We start from the raw sequence: 23,044 nt of genomic DNA on the forward strand, positions 1-23,044 counted from the left end.
CTCGTGTTCCTTCCTGTTCCTCTTTGCAGGGTTCCTCTCTTCCTACATCCTCGGAGCCCTTAAAAAATCTTTCCCCTGCGCCTGTGTCCAAGCCTTCTCCTTCCTCCCGCCGTCTCTATCCGTCGCTTCCTCCCACCCATGAGGACCCCATTTCCGCTATGGAACGCGGGTGTTCACCACTTTGTGCCCCTGTTTTTCCTCCAAAAAGGGCACCCTCTGTCCGATCCGGTCCGCCAGCCTCTCCTGTTCCCCCTTCACGCGCCTCCCGCCATTCCGCCATTTTCCTTTCTCAGGCCCCAGATGAGCCCTTGGATCCGGATGCTGCTGCCACCCTTGAGGAGGAGGCTGCTCGATATCATTCCGATGATGGCCTCCTCCGCGCGGCGCCAACCTTTCCCTCCTCTACCTTGCTCACTCTTCCCCCTCCCCTTACTAAGCCCTACCCTGCCTCCCGGCTCCCGCCACCTTGTTCCCTCCCAAACTGCTTTTGCCAGACGGAGGCTCATCTCCAACACCAGATCTCCCATGCGACGAAGATTCTTCAGCTTCAACAACGGCTTTCGCTTTTAACAACGCGCATTTCCTCCACAGCTCCGTTTATTTTCCCTGTCACCCGTTCCCAGAGCCAGCCCGCCCTGAGCGGGGCGAAAACTGAGGCCATTGATTCAGGCGCTGCTTTGGGAGACCCACCTGCCCCTACACCCTCCCAGTCGTCCGCGGCCCTTGTAGATTCTGATAGTGAGCATGATTCCTCAGGTTCGGAGGGAGAACAGAAAGGTGGTGGAACGGCTCCTGACCCTACCCCCACTGCTTATCATAAACTCAAATTTAAAAAGCTAGAAAAACTTAACACGGCTGTCCGTAGTTACGGACCTAATGCGCCGTTCACACTCTCCCTCCTTGATGATTTGGCAGATGGAGGTCATCTAACGCCCAACGAGTGGATCACCACTGCACAGACTGTCCTCACTCGAGGACAGTTCCTTTCTTGGAGGGCGGACTGGGCTGATCGTTGCCGTGACCTTATCCGAAAAAACGTACAGCAGGGACATCGCGAGACCCGTGAATGGTCTCTTGACAAACTCCTTGGCCAGGGCAAATATGCCACTGACGAAAAACAGCGTGCACTCCCCTTTTCCTTACTTTCACATTCTAGTTCTGCCGCTCTCGCTGCTTGGAGAACTATTGCTTCCACGGGCTCCGCCCTGTCCCCTATTACCAAGATTCTTCAGGGACCTCAGGAGCCCTTCAGCGACTTCGCTGCGCGCCTCCTGGAGGCTTCAGAAAGATCCCTTGGTCCTGGCCAGACAGACAGTAAATTTCTTACACAATTGGCCTTTGAAAATGCCAACTCAGCCTGTAAGGCAGTTCTTAGACACAAATATAAGGGCAGGGATCTTGATGAGATGATTCAGCTTTGCCGAGAGGTTGATCCCCTAACTGATAAGTTTACCAAGGCCATTATGGCCGTCGGAGCCCTCCCTAGCGGGGCCTCCTGTTACCGGTGCGGCCAACCGGGACATTTTGCCCGCGCCTGCCCAAATGAGCGTAACCGCCCACCCTCACAGGCTGGACAGCCGCCGGTCGTTCCGCCACCCACTGGATCCCGGGGACCTGTGGCCCGGCCCCCCCCTACTACGCTCTGCCCTCGTTGCCGTAGAGGTCGTCATTGGGCGAACACCTGCCGTTCCACTGTTGATGCCATGGGTAACCCTCTCCCCCCGCGTTCGGGAAACTCCTCTGGGGGCCAGTCCCGGGCCCCTCACCCTATCCAATTCCAGCCTGCGTCGGGACCGGTGTCACAGGCTCCCCCCAATTTACAGACCCGCTTCCATCCACAGACCTCCTACCCCACCTCCCAAACCCAACCTCCTCCCATTCCAGCGGCGGCCCCTTGCCCTCCCCCACAGGATTGGACTTCCGTGCCACCACCTCTACAATACTGACGCCCGAGGATGGAACCTTGTCCTTGCCTGTCGCCCTCTTTGGAAACCCTCCCCCTCTTCCCCTCCTGGTCCTCGGCCGTGCCTCTTCTGCCCTTATCGGGCTACTCATCTATCCCCTCGTTTTAAAACACCCGCTCCCTTCTCCTACGCTCCTCCTTGCCGCCGCTACCCAGGGCCCTCTCTCCATCTCTCCTGGTCAGATTCTGGCCTGGGCCCTTCCGTTAACCCTGGCTGACTCTGTTGTCTCTCCTCCCGCCACCCCGACTCCCTCCCTGCCCCCCTCCGCTTTTTGGGTCCAACGCTTAACTTCTGATAGACCCCATCTTACACTAAGGCTTGATGGCCGCCCCTTTGAAGGCATCATTGATTCCGGGGCAGATTCGACGGTCCTGTCCCAATCTTCTTGGCCCTCGTCTTGGCCCTGTCAGCCCTCCCTTACTCACCTTCAGGGCATCGGAATATCTACCAATACCCTTCAAAGTTCTAAGGTCCTTCGCTGGACTGACCCTGATGGCCAGACAGGGACGGTGCAACCGTTCATTGTCCCAGGGTTACCCGTTAATCTGTGGGGCCGGGACATACTCTCTCAGATGGGGGTCTTTATCTATAGCCCCTCCTCTCCTGTCACGCATCAGCTTTTGGATCAAGGCTATTTGCCAGGCCAGGGCCTCGGCAAGCTGGGACAGGGGCGTCTCGAGCCCATTGTCCCTATGCCTAGGATTAGTCGCCAAGGGCTGGGATATGAACAAAATTTTTTATAAGGGCCACTTCTCCCCCTGCACTCCAGGCCGATAAAATTACTTGGAGAACTGATTCTCCTGTCTGGATCGATCAGTGGCCCCTTCCTTCCCGTAAACTGGCCGCAGCCTCAAGGCTGGTGCAGGAGCAACTTGATGCAGGCCATGTTGAGCCCTCTACTTCCCCCTGGAACACCCCCATTTTTGTCATCCAAAAAAAGAATGGTGCCTGGCGACTCCTCCAGGACCTCAGGGAAATTAACAAGACCATGATGCCCATGGGAGCTCTGCAGCCTGGTCTCCCCTCTCCTGTAGCTATCCTTAAAGGATTTCATAAACTTGTTCTCGACCTTAAAGATTGCTTCTTTTGCATTCCCCTACACCCTGACGATTCCAAACGTTTTGCCTTTAGCCTCCCTGTCGTTAATCATGTGGGGCCCTCACCCAGATTTCAATGGCGGGTACTTCCTCAGGGCATGGCCAACAGTCCCACTCTTTGTCAAAAATATGTAGCCCAGGCCATCGACCCGCTACGCCTTAGGTACCCACATTTATATATTATTCATTATATGGATGACATCTTACTTGCTGGCCCTAACACGGCTGAGCTCTCTCTCGTCACCCAGGAACTTGTTAAGAGTTTGGGTCATCTGGGACTTAAAATTGCCCCAGACAAAATACAACTACACCCCCCTTTTCTTTTTCTGGGCTATGAACTTGGGACCTCTTCAGTCAGGACCCAAAAGGTCCAGCTCCGCCGAGACACCCTTAAAACACTTCATGACTTCCAGCAGCTTTTGGGGGACATAAACTGGCTGCGCCCCTACCTTAAGCTCACTACTGGAGAGCTTAAACCCCTTTTTGATATTTTAAAAGGCAACTCTGACCCTTCTTCACCACGCAGTCTCACTGCTGAAGCTTCAGTGGCCCTACAAAAGGTCGAAGACGCCATCTTCCACCAGTCCATCTCCTATTATGACCCTACCCAGCCTTTCGCGCTCATAATTTTTCCTTCCCTCTTTGCCCCCACAGGACTGCTCTGGCAACGGACCCCTCTCTTTTGGCTCCATCTCCCCTCCTCCTCCACTAAGGTCCTTCCTACCTATCCTACTCTGGTTGCGTCTCTCATTCGACAGGGGCGGGAAGCGGCCACCAGGCTTTTCGGAAGGGACCCTCACTCTATTATCACGCCTTACTCGGCCACACAAATAAGGTGGCTTTTTCAAAATTCAGATGATTGGGCGGTCTCCTGTATTTCTTTTTGCGGCCTATTAGATAATCATTATCCCCCAGATAAACTAATTCAATTCCTGCAGCGACAACCTGTCATCTTTCCGAGAGTCACCCGCTCCAGACCCCTCCCCCAAGCTTCCCTGGTTTTTACTGATGGCTCCTCTACCGGGGTTGCTGCCCTCTCTGTGGACGGAGCTATCCTGCAAAAACAAACCCCCCATACCTCTGCTCAACTTGTTGAGCTGGAAGCTGTCGCACACGCCTTTACATTGCTTCCCCATACTCCCTTTAATCTATATACTGATAGTGCCTATGTCGCGTCCTCTGTTCCACTCCTCGAGACGGTTCCTCGTATTAAGCCTGCCCTAATGCCTCCCCTCTCTTCTCCCGTATCCAACAGCTTATTCTTTTGCGCTCTCAGCCTTTTTTCGTTGGTCATATTCGCGCTCACTCTACCCTGCCAGGGCCTCTGACTACACTTAATGCCCAGGCGGACTCAGCCACGCGCCCCCTGCTTTCAGGGCTGGCCGTTCCATCCGCCAGCGACACCGTTGCTATGGCCAGGGAGGCTCACGCCCTCCACCACCTTAATTCCCAAAGCCTCCGCCACATGTTCTCCATCACTCAGGAACAAGCCCGGGCTATTGTTAAAGAATGCCAGGCATGTGTCACCTTTCTTCCCGAGCCACATACGGGAGTCAACCCTCGTGGCCTCATGCCTGGACAGGTCTGGCAAATGGATGTTATTCATTTTTCCTCTTTTAAGAAACTTAAGTATATTCATGTGTCTATAGATACTTTTAGTGGATTTATTTGCGCCTCTCCGCATGCTGGAGAGTCTACTAGAGATGTTATTGATCATGTTTTGTATTGCCTTATTGTACGATGGAGAGGCTACTAGAGATGTTATTGATCATGTTTTGTATTGCCTTACTGTTGCCCCCAAACCCTTTACCTTAAAGACTGATAACGGCCCTGGGTATACAAGCTCTGCCTTCAAGTCCTTTTGTCCCCAACTGCAGATTAAACATGTTACGGGGATACCTTACAATCCCCAAGGACAAGGAATTGTCGAGAGGGCCCATCAGACACTTAAAACAATGCTTAATAAATTACAGTTTTCCAAAGGAATCCTATATCCCTCTACAGCAGGGCCTCGCCTGCTTCTCAATCATGCATTGTTCATCCTAAATTTTCTACAAAAGGATGATCTTGGCCATTCGGCGGCCGATTGCCTTTGGCACTCCTCCACCTCCTCCACCTATGCCAAGGCTCTGTGGAAGGATCCACTGACCCACCGATGGCATGGACCCGACCCAGTCCTTATTTGGGGCAAAGGTCATGCCTGCATTTATGATCAAAAAGAACAAAATGCGCGCTGGTTACCTGAGCGCCTAGTCAAACCTTTTAACCCCCCTCTCCCAGGGAACTCCCCTGAGGAAAAGATGTAATTGTGCTCTTTTTTAGGATAAAAAAGATACCGCCGATGCATCACGTTGCTACTCACCACGTCGCTCCTTTGCCTCTGCCTCCCTGAAGTGATTCTCGCCGCATTTCTGCGCCAACCTCAGCCTTATACAATCTATAATTTTATCTGGGTCATTATTAACCAAGCGGGAGATATTGTTAGTTCCTCCTCCTCTCAGGGCATTAATCCCCAGTGGCTCGATTTACAGGTTGACCTCTGTGCCCTGGCCCTGGGAGGCCCCTCTTCTTGGGGCGTGGAAGACATTTTTTTTCTCTCGCTCGGTTGGTGGTCCCAGTCCCGGCTGCTGTAATGACCTGGAGCGCATCATGCTCCACAAAACCTTACACCAAGATGGGATTGCTTGGGCCGGAGGGCTCTATGTTTTCCCGGGACCCTCTCATCGCTGTGGTGGGGCCCAAGATTTTTACTGTGCCTCTTGGGGGTGTGAGACCACTGGCGACACGTACTGGAAGCCATCCTCTTCTTGGGACCCTTAAAGACCTTTGCAATGTAGCTCGTTCAGTCACCAATGGCTGGTGCAACCCCCTGACCATTCGCTTCACTGAGCCCGGTAAACGTGCCATTTGGACGGGTCGTGGATTTAAATGGGGCCTCCGTGTTTATAAATCAGAGTACGATTTTGAACTTACGTTCAGGTTACACCTCCTGAAAGAAGGTACCCAGTAAGGGCGCTGCAGTGGTTGGGCCTAATCATATTTTCCATCATCCTGTTCCCGTTCCTGCTCCTGACCCGCCCCCCCCCCCCCCCCCGCCTAAACCCGCCACCCCCATGCCTCCCTCCCCTCCCACCCCCTCCCTTCCGACCTACCCTCCCCCTGGGCCCCCCCCCCCCATTTCGGCTGATGTCATTCCCCAGTTGACAAATGCCTCCATATGGGCCTTAAAAAAAAAAAAAAAAATGAATGACTCCTCCTTGTCATTTCCTGAATGTTGGATGTGTTTCTCCCCCTCCCCGCCCTTTTACGAGGGTATTGCTCTTCTTTCCACCTTGCTCTTTACTAATGTTACCCCACCCTCACCGGCTTAGCTCCCGACAATCGCATTACCCTCCAGCCTGTTTCCGGCATAGGTACTTGCCTCCTGGGTCCCCATATGCTCCCTCCCCCAACCTCTTCCCCTCAGCGACGTTCGCGCCCAGACTGTCATTCCCGACCTCTCCCTCCCCTACATTCTCGCGCCAAATAACACCCATTTTGCTTGTTCCTCTGGTTTAACCTCGATCGTCTATGCCCCTACCTTCCTTTCCTCCAAAGACTGGTGTGTCCTTGTTATTCTTCTTCCCCGTTTTACTATTCATGACCCCGACTCATTTTTAAATTTTCTGAAAGGGGGAATTTCCCCAACCCTAACCTTGCCTCCCCCTGGCTTACTACTCTTCTCCCCACCCTGCTCGGGCCCCTCGTTGGTGTTCTCCTTCTATTATCCTTTGGCCCATGGACTTTAAACCGTCTTACAGGGTTTGTTAAAAGTCAGGTTGAAGCTGCCACCAAGAATATCCAGGTTCACTACCGCAGCCTGGAGACTGAGGACTCAAATGAGACTTCTATTTCCATCCAGGAGATTTCACCTACGCCTCAGTCGGTTAACTACGGGCGGCCTTTGCAGTTCCTATGGGCGGCCTTTGCAGTTCCCGAGGATGCAGAATGCTGGATGGTGAGCCTGGTTGTGCCCTCGGTGCCTTTGGTAAACCTGTGCAAGCCCTCCCCTATATCTTTTGGCCTGAGCCCACCTTGACCTGACCCGCGATAGTGCCTGGTAAGTCAGAGACGGAGCGTTCGAATAAGCCTCGGTTATCAGACGTCGGTCGGTCCTTGGTGGGAGGACAGACCATAGGCGTGGTAAGATTGAGCATCGATCCTCTAGCAGGCTCAGGCCATCGCGAGGCCCCCTCTCCTTGGGAATTTGGCCGGTCCAGAATAACTGTTGTCCTGAAACATTGGACATTAGTGATTCTTAAATATACCGCCATCCTGTAACAATGACTGGTGACCTCCTAAAGGTCATTCGCTGGGCTGTAAGGTCTCCCTCAGGCCAAAGTAAACAAAAGGGATGAATATGCCAGGGACCAAAAGGCCTGAGGCCGACTCCCACCCATTCAGTATTTGCAGCCAACATCCTGCTGGGCCACTCATTAGGTATGCAAGGCATCCGGCTTAGTCCTGAGAAGACAGCGATCTGATCCTAAGATAACCACAGAGATATCCTGCTTTGTCTCACCTGAAAGACCCCTCCCCTTGCTAATGTTCCCGGGGCTCAACCCAGAAGATTTTGTACTTTTCCACTACTCTCCTTGCGTACCCCCGCCCTCACTAAAGCAGGTTTTAAAAAGCCTGCCCTTACCTTTAATAAATGAGCTCTTGACAAGCAATTGTTCGCTTGAGCTACTGTCTCTCTCCCGCCCATGTCTTTATGTACAGGTTGCGACCCCCCTCGATCCCCCAATAACTGACCAGCTGGACTGGTTGGTGGACTAATTATCGTTACATGGATTAATTTCATGATCTAACTTTCCTCTATGTCAGACATCCTGTGGTGCGACACAAGATTGCCTTTTGTCAGGTACACAACCTGACCTTGTATGTACAGAACTTACACTTCTTCCTAAGCATCTTTATTTCCCCTGTGGCATATGTTTTAGGCACATCTTATTAGAGTCCTTCAAGTACTATACTCTGGACAGTGTGCTGAATCATTAAATTGAATTGCAGTACTTCGGGCGTGCTTATTTATATTACTTCAAATACCCTAGGATTTTTATGATCTGCACCAGAGACGTTCTAGTTCTTTATGGCTAGGTTTAAAGAGAGAGGGGGCATAGAAATAGTCATAAAACACATAATCATTGGAGGCACTGTTTTTTAAGTTTCTTGTGATCACATTACTATAACCTTTCCTAAGCCTTTATTATGAACAGTAGGACAAAAGAAAGTTCATGATTGATAGGACATTGGCAATAACTGAAATATTTTAAATTAATTCGCCATGACTCAAATAGTATATGGTCTTATGAAGATCAAATGAGAAATGCATATAACAGTATTGTATGAGCTATAAATACAAAGTTAGAATATTGTTATTTGGGGACACTTAGAATTTCATTTTAAAAGACGTAATCATTTTTGTAGTAAAACATTCTTGAACAAATTCAGTAATCATTTTAAACCACCAAGAACATCTGTATTTGGGTTAAAATTTTGATTATAGCACTGAGGGTTTTAAAACAAGATGACGGTTTTAAAACAAGATAATGGCAAATCAATTAATGCATTATATTAACATAATAAAAATAAAAGTTGTATGACCATCAATAGATACAAGAAAAAATTTATCAATACCCAACATCCTTTCATGTTAAAACAAAGGCCTTTAAAATTATGGCTATACAAGCAATATACCTTAACAAAATAAGGGCCAGATGTTACAAATGCATATGTAATATCAAATCAGTGAAAAGCTTTTTAGCTGTAAATCAGGACTAAGAAAGGCATTAATGCTATTTCTATTCAGCTATACAATAGTACTGAAGGTCTTTGCCTAAATAATTAGGTGGGGACAAAAACATTCCAATTGGAAAGGAAGTAGCAAACTTGTTTATTGACAGATGACTAAATCATATATATATATATATATATTTTCCCCAAATGCCACACAAGTCTAAATAAATTCAGTAAAGTTGCAAGATAAAAGGTTAACACACTGGCATAAATGAAGATTTACAGATATTTTCTTTTCCTGCTCATACAAAGAACAGAAATCCAGCCTTGATTGTTCTGTGCATCTCGCATACCTTATACACTTATAATTTTAGGACTGTGTAATGTTTGTGAGAAGTTATATGCTTTCAGAACAAAAAAACCAGACATTTACATTGGGTCAGACCTGACAGGATGCATTCCTTGCAGCATACTGGACATTGACATCCTGTTTGGAGAAAGGGCTTGAAAAGAAAGAAAGGGGAATATAGAAATATATAGAGAAGATAGAACAAAAAGTAGATTAGTAAATCTACTCCTCAACTTAATGCCTCAATTGTCATTCACAAGATATTTTTAATTCACTGGTATAGAATTTTGTATATAGATGCAAAAAGTTCTAGATACAGTGGTATAGAATTCAAATGTAAGATTATTCTTCACACATTATATATATATTTCTACTCTAATATGAGTTATTGTACCCATATAACTCAATTATAATACAAAGTTTACTTCCAATGCTTTGAAAGTGCTATAGCAAACTGTTTAGGAGAAATAAGTTAAACAAATTAAATGTTAGCAGATTAAATCATGGTCATGTCAATTGCTAGTCTACTTTTATCACAAGAATATGCATCTTAGGTGCAGCAGATAGATATGACTCTATAGAAAGATAAGGTCTTCGAAAGCCCCAGAGACATGCAGAATATGACATTTAAAAATGTTTTATTACTTTAAAGATTCATTGTCAATGAGACAAGTTAACTCCTGGAAACACCCAGCCTACCTCAAAGAGGATGATAAGCATCAAAGAACCTCCTTATGGAGATGGATTCAAATATGGCAAACCAGCCACTGGGCAAAAGGTCCTCATTTCTACCACAGAATTCTGCCAAAAAAAAAAAAAAAAAAAAAAGGCAAGCTTGGATGCAGGCAGAGTTGATGGCAGAGTTGGCCAAACTTTGCCAAGACTGGGTAAGCAAGTCCTCAATAGTTCTTACTTCACAAATATGTCTGTCAGATATAATGGGCCAGAAGGCAGAAGATGATGCTCCAACGTTATAGTTTTGGGTGACTATTCAGGTAGAAAGCTGTTTCTGTCATGTTTTCATTTGGAAAGCTACTAACCTGCAATCCCAGCATACTCAGATAATCAAGTTTATTTCTTCTCAAGTCTCTGAGGGAGTTGAAGACCAAGTACCTTAATTTTACAATGAAGCTTAATTGTTTAGGGATTAAGATGTTTTTAGGTCTAGATGGGTGTTCTATGTTGACAATGACAGTATGTGATGGAGATTGATTTACATTCAGAAATTTAGACGCACCAAGATAGGAAAGATGTCTTCTTCAAGGCTGTCAAATACAAATAGCCAAAACACTAAGAATGCAACATCTATATAATTCCTATTTGTGTCACGGTTCTTCTTGCTATAGGTAATCTATTGTATATATGTGTAATAATATAAATGTAGATGTAACAAAGAAACAAAAGGGTTAACACACAAAAGTTAGTTGTATTTGTATGTACTACTGAAGAATTGTCTAAAATAGAAAACCAGTAAGCAGTCTCTTTTTGAGTAGTATCCAAAATAATAAAATGGGTCTGGAAAGGTGACTTAGCTCTTAGGAGCTCATAATGCTTTTGCAGAGGACCAGAGTTCAGTCCTCAGCACATGTGCTTGGCAGCTCAGAGCCACCTCCAAGAATCCAGCATCTTTTTCTGGCCCACACAGGTTCCTGAACTTGTGCACATACCCTCACACAGACATATATGTATGCACATAATTAAAAATAAAGTAATTTTCAATTTACTTATATATCTGAAAAAATATCAAAATGTCTACAGTAGCCAATGTAGTGTGCAGATTCAATGAAGTTTCTAACAGAACTGCAGTGACATTCTCCACAGAAAACCAACGCATCCCCTTTAATGTCATGAAGATATAAAATATTTCAAAGAGCTAAAGTGATCTTGAGCAAAACGTACAAAACTGAAGGTACCACAATTTCTGTTTTTAAGTTATATTTAAAAGCTGTTGTGCTAAAAATATTAGGTTACTAGCATAAAAACATACGCATAGACTAATGGAACCAAATAGAAAACTGAGAATTAAGTTTGCATGTATGCAGTCAGTTTTCTGTAGAAGTACAAAAAATATGCACTAGAAAAAGAAAGGGATCAGAAAAACTGGAATTCTCTTATATAAAAAGAATAAAATTGGACCTTCTACACATCAATTAACTCAAAATGGATTACAGACTTAAACATAAGATCTGAAACTATAAAACAAGAAGAAGACATGGAATAAACATTTGGCATGGATCTTAAAGTGGATTTTTGGATTTGACACCAAAAATAAAAATAGACAACAGAGACTGCATCAAATTGGAAGATATCTGCATAGCAAAATAAACAACACAGAGAACCATCCTAAGTAAGGCAAAAAAAAAATGTGTGGAACATGTTTATATACATACTAAATATGTAAGAATCTCAATAGCAAAATGCAAATAACAATTCAAAAATGAACTGAGGGCCTAAACAGACATTTTTCCAAAGAAGGCTTCTAAAATTCTAACAAATATAAGATGTAAGATGCTCAAAACCACTGAACATAGAAGTAAAAACCCATAATATCAACTAACACAAAGCATGAGGAAGTTAGAAGAGAGAGAACGTGTTGGCAAGAATATGGAGTAAAGGGGAAGTTGTGGGCATGAAAAGCCGTACAAGTATTATGGGAAAACCAATATGGATGTGTCTCAAGGTGAAAGTAGGAGAGTTACCATATGAATCAACAATTCTACCACTGGATGTTTTTTCCTAAAAGTAAGAGTGTCTCGTAGCTATAGCTGCACTTCCATGTTTGTTCACAACAGCATTCAGTAAAGTTGTAAGCAATGCGGAAAGCTTGAGCATCCATTGATTGGGGAATATGTAATAAAATATTGTTTAACCTTTAGAAAGGAGATGCTACTATTGGTATTAACATGAATGGGTGCTGAGGACACTATGGTAGATAAAGTAAGCTGGACACAGTACAATGAACACTGTGAGATCATGCTTGTATGTGAAATCTAAAATAAAACAAAACAAGCTAAAGTTAGTAGTAGAGTGACAGGGGTTATTTGTGAGTGGTAGTGGGGAAGAGAATCTATTGATCAATGAGTTCAAATCTTTGCTGTGAGATGAGTGAGTATTGAAGACCTATGTACACATTGGTGACTATAGGAAGCTGATAGATGTGTGCCGTGGTTGGAATTTGCTCTAACAATAGATCAGATATGCTCCCACAAAACACACACACACACACACACACACACACACACACACACACACACACACACACACAGCCCTGAAGTGAGTGACATGATAATTAGATTGATTGTGCTAATCACGTATATAAATGCATACACATCAAAACAACATTCTAAATATATGAATATTTATTTGTCAATCATAACTCAATAGCACTAGAAAGTTTTCTGATTTAAGAATGAAAATAATTACCATGGGGGCATGGAATAAAGGTTGAAGGGTTAGCTCATTTGCTCTCATCACTAACTCAATAGGTCTTGGTAAAACTAGCTCCTGCTCCTTCCCTCACTGTGCCCCTGTCCCCAATGTTTGTCATTGTCTTATGTGCCTTCACTCCAGCTTCTTCAGTCTTTCCCTTCCTCTGATTCTATTCAGAGTCTGCCCACCATCAAGCCTTAATCTAAAAAGAGCTTTACTTGAACAGATCACTGTCCAGTTTGTTAGTTTTATATCGTATGTATTTGTTCCAATATATACAGGAAACTCACAATAAACTGGGAAGTGCTGTAAAAGTTATTTATCACCTCCATTTACGGCTATTTCTCATAAAAACTTATCATCAGTCTGTAGCGTTCTGATTCTTAGTCTTCAAAAGTCATTTCAATTTGGTAAGGTTTTCAAATCACTAACATATCAAGGCCTTCTTTCATCTGCATCCTCTTTGATATTTCAGCATTTTATTTCTGCTGAACCTCTGTAGTGCTGACCTCTCCTAGATCTCGTCCTGCCTGTGAGCTTAATGCTTCTCAACTCTAGTTTCTATTCTGTCCTCTTGAGGGTAGATATTCTTTAAAGTTCAACCTTTGACATTATGTTCTTTCCTGTTTAAAGCTATTTCCTTGGAGGACTCGTGTATGCTCATGAATTTTAATCTCTTCTTGATGCTTAAATTCCCACCTTTATTTCCAAATTCCTATTTCTGGTCCCCGTTTCTAAACGAGCCATTGCCCTGTCTCCCGTTGTCTAGTGAACATGTTTATGAGCATTCTCATCATTATGTCTAACTAATCAATTTCTCCTCTAATTGGAGCACTTTTCTGATTTTCTCCACGACACTCACATCATTCTCTTTATGTCCTCTGTTTAATCCGAGCCACTACTAAGATCGGTACATGAGACCAGTTAATCAGTACTTGCTTAATAAATTACAGTGCTGCAATTTTCTACCATTAATGTGGAGATATCATTAGGCAGACACAAAATTGCAAAGTAGTGTTGTAAGGTTAATCCGTTTCGTTGGATGAACAGAATGGAGGGAGACTAAAGAGATTGGGAGATTATTATAGTTTGACAAAAAAATTGAGGTATTATAGATTAGGAGATATATAATTAAGTTAAAAAAGAACAATATAGTGATGTTACAATATTATATTTCTGAAATTGTCAAAAATATTAAAATTGACAATATTTTATATGATAAAGTTTATTTATTTTATAATACTTATATTTATTACTATATATAATAATGTCACAAGGAACAATTTTTGTTTTTCTAATCCTTAAAACCCAGTAGCTATTTTCCAATGATATATCAGCAGATTATTAAAAGCTAAATAAAATCTTTAGATACTGCTATTATAAGTTTATAAGTAAACAAAGCTAAACAAAAATGGCCCATAGATCAGGCTCTCTTAAACCACTAGTCAAATTTAAAGGAGCTTGTGTTGATAGAAGGAATCTTGGGATAAATGGAATGGGGAAATGAAAAGTCTTCTTTATGGATGACAGTGTTCTTCTCTTCTTCTCAGTGGTCCGCCCTTTCTATTCATCATCTACTGAAGAAAAACATCATATTCAAGCATGTAGACTTGCCTAAGAACCTTTTGAGGAATCTTGGAAATAAAGTCTCCCTGATGTGCAGAGGGGTGGGTAAGTATGCAGTCAGAATAAGTCACAATATAGTCATAATTTATCGCAAGTTACTTTTCTTGCCTTCACACACACATTTTTTAATAGGCTGTACTTTGCTTGAGCCTAAAAATGAAGTAATCTTGTTTCAGGGGATAAAGGGATGGCAGGCCTGTGCTACATAGTGAGTTCAAACATGTAGCACAGGCCAGCCACTGAGTGCCGAGATTGTAGGTGTATGCCATTACACTCAACATCCTTTTGTTCATTACTAACAAGATGGATTTTGGGATATTCCCCTTTAAAACAGTTTAAAACCCAGAAACACTGCCTTTGTGTCTCTTTAAATATAGCACAGAGGTGGCCAGGCAACATTTTCTCTCAGCAGAATTAGAGCAGCAGCTCTCACGATGATGAGCACGTCTTAGTTCCACAGAGTTATGCCTAGAACATACCCAAAAGCCTTCCCATCCTGGTCAACTCTCTGCAGCCCCTGCTCTGTTTGTACTGTTGCATCAGTGCACTGTATGTCTTATCTGCTAAGGAACGCTCAGTATGAGAATGGATGACCTAACAGGCACAGCTGGCCCTGAGACTTTCTCTGTAGTATGTATGTACACAAAACTGTTACGCTGCACTCAGGTGGAGTGCACTTTTCAGACCCTGTCTGAACTAGGCCTCCTGCAAGAGCAACAATGAGAACTTGAGATAAAGAGAGAGAGAGAGAGAGAGAGAGAAAGGGAAGAAATAAATGTACATTATTGACTAATAGAGTTTTGAGTTTTGTTTGTTCATTTGTTTGTTTTGTTTTTTTGTGTGTGATGATACAAAGATACTTTTCTACTGCAAAGGATCACTTCCATAAGTGAGATATGTGGAGAGACACTTAGAATTCGCTTGTATTAAATATACCTGTCAAGGTGAGATGTCAGTAGCTATTCGTGGGAGGACTTCAAGACAGTGAAAATGGTGAAAGGCATGTAGACAGATGAGCATCAGCTTCTGCTAACAAAGACACTGTTTGGCAACACATAAATGAGATGTTACTGTTTCAGTGTGTGTCATGTATATTGTGAAATGTTCCTAGAGGTGCCAATTTTTTTTTTGTAAGATGGCTCATTTCTTTTACTACCACCTCTCCTCTACAAATCTTATCCATAGTAGCTAAGACAAGTTGTGTATGGGCATGTCTAACATTGGGAAACTTGTTACCCCTTGAAGAAGTGTGTTCTACCTAAAGAACAAGCTAATCACCTTTTTATATCGAGTCAGCATTTTCTGACTTATCTTGGAGGCACAAGTAACGCTCACATATTCTTCATACGCCTGTCTCTTGGTCTCCTTCCTTTCCTCCCTCCCTCCCTTCCTCTTTCTTTTTCTCTGTCCCTCCCCCCATTTGTGTTTCAAAACATCTCTTCTGATTTCTTTTTCTCTAGGCAAAAATCTTGGAAAATAGCGCAGTCTGTCTCAAGACTGTGTTCTTGCTGCACTCCGGGCGTGCTCTAAAGTTCCCAGTTGAGGTCACAGTGTCTAGATCTAAACCCCGTAAATGAAGCCGGTCTCCTGCCTGTGGAGCAGCTTGCAGCCCCCTCAACTGTTAGATTGCAAATGCTTTTCAATGACCAGTTCTTTCATATTCAAAAATTCTCTTTACTATTTGTCAGGGTGTGACTGCTCATACTCCTAGTTGGTTAAGAACAGCTTTGTCATTCTACATAACAGCCTTCTGGAAGCTGGGAAAAAAAAATGCCAGCAGGTCTCATTTTTATATATCATAGGTGATATTAAAACTAATTATGCCTAACATATAAAATGACATAAGTGCTACAGCATAATTACACTTTTTTTTTGGTGCAGATTCTTGGTTATTCTATGATATTTAAGACTTTTAAATCAGAAGATGTTAAGAAGCATGATATTAAGGGTTTCTTTTTGGGATAAATGTCAAATACCCACAAAGTGTTCGTGGCTTCACACGTTTTGCGGGACAGATTCTGAGTTAATTTTCCACGCAGTGAGAAGTGTTGACAGTCCAGGAAATGCAAGGAAGAAGTCTCATTTGAGATATTCATAGAGCAGCCCTCACAGACTTCTGTGGATTTAGCTAATCCTGTCGTTGTAATAAAGAGAACTAGCTCACGGGTCTCTCACAAGATGCTCCTCTTACAACACAGTCCCACACTGAGTTTAATTTTCCTTCACAAAAATGCTGGGCCCCTTAGACAGTGATTTATCTGCCTCGCACACTGAGTTCTCAGTAGTATTTGTTCCCAAGACTGCTGAAGAGGTGGCTGACTGCTACAAGATCAGCTTAGTCTAGCTCAGCGGTTCGGTTCCCAACCTTCCTCATGCCTCAGCCCTTTAACGCAGTTCCTCATGCTGTGGTGAGCCCAGCCATGAAATTATTTTCATTGCTTATAACTGTAAGTTTTGGTACTTTTATCATTTGTAAGGTAAATATGTTTTCTGATGGTCTTAGGTGATCCCTGTGAGAGGGTCCTTTAACCCCAACAGGGTCTTGACCCACAGGTTGAAAACCACTGGCCTAGCTGCTTGCGAAGTTGAGCTCCGGAGCAGACTGTGCACAGTTCATTCTTGCCAACCTCCACACTGATAATGCCACTGTCCTTGTTTCTGGTCCGTGTATGCATCAATAGTTGTTTACAGATAATATTTTTCTTTGTTTTGTTTTGTTTTTTAAATTTGGTAATAGCCATTTAGGTATATGGAGGCAGGAAAAGAGAACAAATGTGAACAGGTAAGTACTCCTTGGTCTTCCATAAGCTCTTGGGAGTCTGTTTAGCCGATCTCTCTCTTAAGGGTGACTTTACACATGTGAATCCAAACCAGCATTATTAACTGCATCAGTGTGTGTCAGTTAGACCAGTCTGTCTAGTGTCATGTGAATAGAACAAAGCAAGCATTTAACTTCAGTGTCTGTTGAAACCACTCTAAGGTTTGGTACAGCCCAGCACAGCCCGTGCCGGCTTTGCTTCATGCCTTCATGTGCAGTAGTAGATGTACAAATGACAGTTACTAGTCTCACCTGATGGACCAACAGCCGTTGCTTTTCAGGCCAAAACCTAGGATTGATTTTTTTTCTCTTCCCTGACACTTTACGAGTACTTAATTTGGATATGTTAAATTTGTTTCAAGCATCCCAATTTTTGTTTTGTTTTCCCCCACTCTGGAGATCTGTGTGTCTTTGTAATGACAATGGCTCTAAGTGGAGGGAATAGATAAGTTTATAGAAAGTTTTATATGTCCAGGTTTTTAAGATGATTTAAAGCTTACATTTCTACTCTAGAAACTTTGCACACACCTGTTTGCCATCCCTCAACTCACAAATAACAGAGACCTTCCTCTCCCTCTGCCTCCTCTCTCCCTCTCTCATGGTTGGTGGGTACTGGGGAGAGAGTCTGCCACCTCATGGCTTTGCCTTAAGCACTAGCGTATGATCTCCATCCATGTGACTAACAAACTTTAGCAAATGTTTTTAGTTCTTTAGAGCTAACATACTGGCAAATTAAAAAAAAAATTATTTTGAGAATGAGTGCACCAGTGAGAGAGAACATTACCTTCATGTAGTAACCTACTTGTCATAATTTGGCACATACTAAAAAGTTTTTTGGTTTTGTGGTTGTTGTTGTTGTAGTTTTCTTTGTTTTTTTTATTTGTTTGTTTGTTTTTTTGTTTTTAAGAAAGAAAGACATTAGCAGCTTTCTGGGAGACTATCATCCACAGGAAAATATATAAAATATGGCATCATGCCTTTAGTTCACTTTTTATTTTAAATTTCCATGGTACTGGTCTGTTTCATGAGGGTGGTTGACCTTGATCTTCTCTGTAGTACGCATGTACTCTGAGGGTATTGATTTAAAGAACTGTAAATAAGAAGGATGGAAGAAACAGAAAAACATAAATAATTTCCCCAAGCTACTTGTAAATATTGATGTTTCATAGTTTTACACAAACAGTAGAACTTAGAAAAAGACAAAAAGTAGCAAATGCTGTAGTAGAGGAAATAGTCATTTTTTTGCACATTAATCTGCAAAATAGCCATTTTGACAGATTGATTTCAGGCGGGGCGTCTGTCCATAAATGCTCACTCACGCCAAGCACTAAAGGACAGAACTCTCCTGCGTGCACACTGCACTTGGACTGCTGATGTGTCAGCCACTGAACTCTGTAAAGAAGCAGTTCTCAGCCTGTGGGTCATCACGTCCACAGGGCTCACATATCACACATCCCGCACAGCAGGTGTTTACACTGGGATCCATAACAGAAGCGAAGTTACAGTTATGAAGTAGCAACAAAATAATTTTATGGTTGGGGGTTCCAGGATTGGGGTGGCTGAGAACCACTGCTGTAAAGAGGTGTAAAAGCCTCTCCCTGTGTGCCCCAAGCTCCTCTTTCTCCTGCAGAAGTATCATTCTTTTAATAGAAAGTATGAGTGCTGTATGTACAGTGGCTCTTTTAAACAAGGCATACGAGATGAGGTACATAGACAGTGTACCTTTTTATGTACGGAAAGACTTTGTGAGTGTTATAAAATACCTTCATGTTACTTCTTAGATTAATTCTTCTCTGTCCTGCTATTTTGTCTAACAGTAAAAACCACTGAGGTTGCCCTAAGAATGCTGTTATTTGAAAAACTGGGCTTCTGAATATTGCTTCAATTCTTGTTGATTTTTGAATGCATTTCTATTATATAATTACTGTGTTTTTCTTTACCTACATACACCTGTAAAACATTTTATATTAACTTTTCTATTTTCAATTTTTATTTTAATGAGTTTTTCATTGAGACATACTTGAGTTTGTTTTTGAGATTTCCAATTACTTCTTCTATATAAGCTTCATGATTACAAAATAGAGAACAGTCTATATCTTTTTTTTATTACATTATAAAATTATGATATTATTTTCCCAGTAATTCATGTGTCCTTATAGGACCAGTCATTCTTCTGGACTTGGCTAGGTGTGTGCTACCCGCTCATCACTCACGCCTTATTTTTAACCCTAGAATGATATTATGGGTCTTTAAAGATAAAATTGTAAGTAAATATTTGTAATGTGGTGATTTCTTACTGTTCAAGAATACCTGAACAGAGATTATTTTTTTTTCCAGGCATTGGATCTAGGGCTTCTTATGTGCTAGGCATGTACTCTACCACTGAGCTGTAGCCCCAGCTCTGTTCTAAACATTTTTTTTTTTGTTTGAGACAAGATTTCACTAAGATGCCCGTAGTAGCCTTAAGCTTATTCTGTAGGCCAGGCAGTCCTTGAACTTGTGATTTTCCTGCCTCAGCGCCCCCCTCACCAGAAAGAGATGGGGGAGGGAGGGGAGGGAGGGAGGGATGGAGGTGCGGGGGGAGGGGAGGGAGGGAAGGAGGGAGAGAGAGAGAGTCCATATATATGAGAAAGAAAGCAAAATGTGTATATATCTCTGTAGTATGGAAAAGGAAACAGGAAATGAAGGGGGTGGAGAGAAATCAACCAAACTGGAATATGCATGCAAACCCCATGTGAAAGCAATATTCTATGAGTTAATTTTAAGAATTAAAATTTTTAAAAAATCACAAAAGAGATTCAATTGCCTTGCTTCCATGGAAAGAAAAATACCAACACCTATCCATTTTCAATTCTTCAAATACTACTATAATTCAAGTGCTTTCTTGAATTATAACTTGGTCGTTTCCCACCCCCTCCCCTCCCCATGATAACTGTGATATAAAACAGAGTTGAGGAGTGGTTCCAAGATTGAAAAGACCCGTGCTTCCCTAGTGGTGTGAGTATTGGGGTTTATGAAACATGTTTGCTTCTATCTGAAACAGAATTAATTTCCATTTTTTATTTATAACACAAGAGTATACCCTACATTTGAATTCTTTGAGTAGCAAAAAGAAATCTCACGTGACCTAAGGACAATCTAACTTAGCAGCTCCAACTCTCCATGGACAAAAGTTCATAACCGCTGTAAACTGATGCTGACTCCTGAGTTATCTAAAGTAATGTTATAGAAAACGCACAGAGTTCATGAGAATTAAAATACTCTTAAAATAGCAAATTGGAAACTTTAAACTTAAGTAATTTCCTTGATGATATTTACTTAATTACAATTTTATAGTACCTGTGAAGAAGTGATGAGCCATCTATCTTTAGAACAATTAATTTAGCTTATTTGCATGTGTAATGGGTAACTAAGAAAGAGAAAACCCACAAACCGATAATTATGCCTGTTTTATTTTCTCTGATGTGGAAGCATTAGCTAGGAACTTTTGCAGTGAGGTTAGTGGTGTGCTGGTGAGCGGGCTCCACACAGTCCTGCTGTGCAGCATTTACAAGCTTCTGTGTCAGGGGTACCTCAGTCAGACTGATTTAACAACTAGCCCTGGTCTAAAAAGATCTTGACACTTGGTAATCAGAGCTTTTAGCACATTAAACGCTTGATTCTATGACTTAGTTCCTTCTTCCGGATGATGATAAATGACGTCGATCAATTACACTAATGGCTCCAATTCTTCAGGCCTCATATAGACAAAGCCTTTCCATGTTGCCTTTTAGTGTCTTCCCGCTGATTTCCTAGGCCCATCCAAGAAACTTGTCCCGACCAGTGAGATATTATTAGTTATGATACAAATGGAAGGTTGAAACATTCATAGTTTTACTCTTTTCCTTGAAAGATGATGCTACGGCAAGATAAACTGAGGAAACTGGAAGAATGTCTTTTCAATACCCTGGCTTGTGTGTCAGGATAAAAGGCTGCTTCATTGATAATGAAAACAAACAAACAAACAAACAAACAAACCTAGAAACAACTCAGGAAACAGATTCAAGGGGGAAAAAGAGGCAACCAAAACCAATGGCAAATGCTGATATGGAGTTGAACCCACTACAAAGAACAAAGAAGAGTTGAAATTAAATATAGCTAATTGTGAACATAAGCATTCTGTATGTGACTCAGCATTCCTTCATAGACCAAGAGGGCGTGGGAGGACATCATCTCAAGCACAGAGGTCTGCAATCAAATGATCACTTCTCAGGGAAGATAGACAGGGCCTCCAATTGATTGCTTTACTCGTGGCTTTTATTACTTAGCCCCACGGCCTGCAGCCACCTAAACATGAGTGATCTTAGAGGAGCACTCCAGCTAGCTCAGCTTGACTCTTGGCAGTCCAAAATGCCAACATTTCAGGAAGCTTTCAAGCTGATTGCTGCTGAACACAACCGTTACTGAAAATCACATAGCACATAACTAAATGCTACACACATCAAGATTATACTTACACGGCATCATCTTTTACCTGATTATTTCCTATGTTCTTGAGGTGATTGACATTTACTTTATCTGTACCGAGAAGGTTCTATGAAACAGAAAGCAGGTACCCAGTCCTTCCAAGCTCTACATGGTGATGTTTGATTAGTTGCTTAAAATAGCCATGTGGGAAGCTGGCTAGCTAACACTACAAATCAGAGATCCCCTGTCCTGGGGCCAGTTGTTTGACCCTCACCAGCACATCACTGAAAAGCTGACAGTCTATAGCTTTCCCCTACTGCAAATCCTGGGCCCCAGCACTATGCTATTTATAGGAGAGCATAAATGCACTTAAAACATGACTTCTCAACAATTGGTGTTATTGGAGAGCAACATTGCTCTCTGAGGTAGGTAAAGAGTCTCAGAAAGACAGTTAAATAGACCATTTTATTTATGTCATATCCCTTATATTAGACAAATTAATCACTGGACTTCTTAGTTTTGCCTTCCTTAAACTTTTGCCATTCCTACTCTTAGAAATTCCAGTTTTTACTATCTCTCCATAAAAGTCATTTTTTAAGGTGTAGGGGATGGCTTGGTTAATAAAGTGCTTGCTGTGAGAATATGAGGCCCTGAGTTTGGATCCCCAGTACCTACAAAAAAGCAGGGCATAGCCAAACATAAACCAGTAAGTGGTGCTAGAGAAGGACCAGCTGAGCTGGAGGGTTGTGGGAGCTTGAGCCTAGCTATAAAAAAGTCCCCTAGCAAGTTCCATAGTTAGTGAAAGACCGTGTATCAAGGGAATAACAGGATACATAGTGTTCTCTGCGTACTTGCGTACAAGTGCAATGACACATATATGTATATACACATGCAAATAAATAAATAAATAGAAAAATATCTGAAGTAATTCATATACTTAATATATTGAAAAATCTCAAACATTGACGCAAGATTGTTTCAGAAAAGTATCCCTCAAATTCTATGTACATATTGCATAAACTATTTATTATAGCTGAAAACGAAACCAACATGATATAACAGAAAAATTCATCTAATTGTGCTACATAAAAATTAATTGTTCAATGACCTACTTGGATCTGTAGGAAAGATAGTTAATGAAGTCCTATGAGAGCAGATACCCATTGGCCATATGTAGAAAAATTCCTTAGGATGTCCTTCTTAAGATAAAAGGCATTGGGGCATATTTGGCTTATTTAACAGTGTAGTAATAATACCTACAAATGTGAATAAAGAATTGTGAATACTTATTTAATAGTTAGGATCCCAGTGGAGATGGCCCTAATTTTAAAACCTTTCCCAATTATTTAATGACTCAGAAGTAATTATGGGTGAGGTTCCTTTGATGTGAGCTTTGAAGCAAGAAAAGCCACGTAAAGCAAAGACAAATTTGGTGGCATCTTACAAAATACGAACCAAAATATCAGTGCACTATTCACTTTTGTTCTAGAATGTTAAGAAACTCATTGGCTACCACTTTAATCTGTTTATTGTCTCT

The 23,044-nt window shown here is 42.5% G+C and overlaps 1 long non-coding RNA gene across 3 annotated transcripts in view; it reads left to right on the forward strand.

Annotated features, from left to right (window-relative positions):
• The window catches only part of LOC311581577, a 302,265-nt gene that overhangs the window by 5,794 nt on the left and 273,427 nt on the right, over positions 1 to 23,044 (forward strand). For all 3 annotated transcript variants that reach the window (XR_014773803.1, XR_014773804.1, XR_014773805.1), the window contains exon 2: positions 14,168 to 14,288. This is a non-coding gene — a long non-coding RNA (uncharacterized lncRNA). The remainder of the gene's footprint in view (positions 1 to 14,167; positions 14,289 to 23,044) is intronic.

This window comes from Acomys minous, assembly GCF_964271855.1.
Source record: "Acomys minous genome assembly, chromosome: 13".
NCBI classification, from domain to species: Eukaryota; Metazoa; Chordata; class Mammalia; order Rodentia; family Muridae; genus Acomys; species Acomys minous.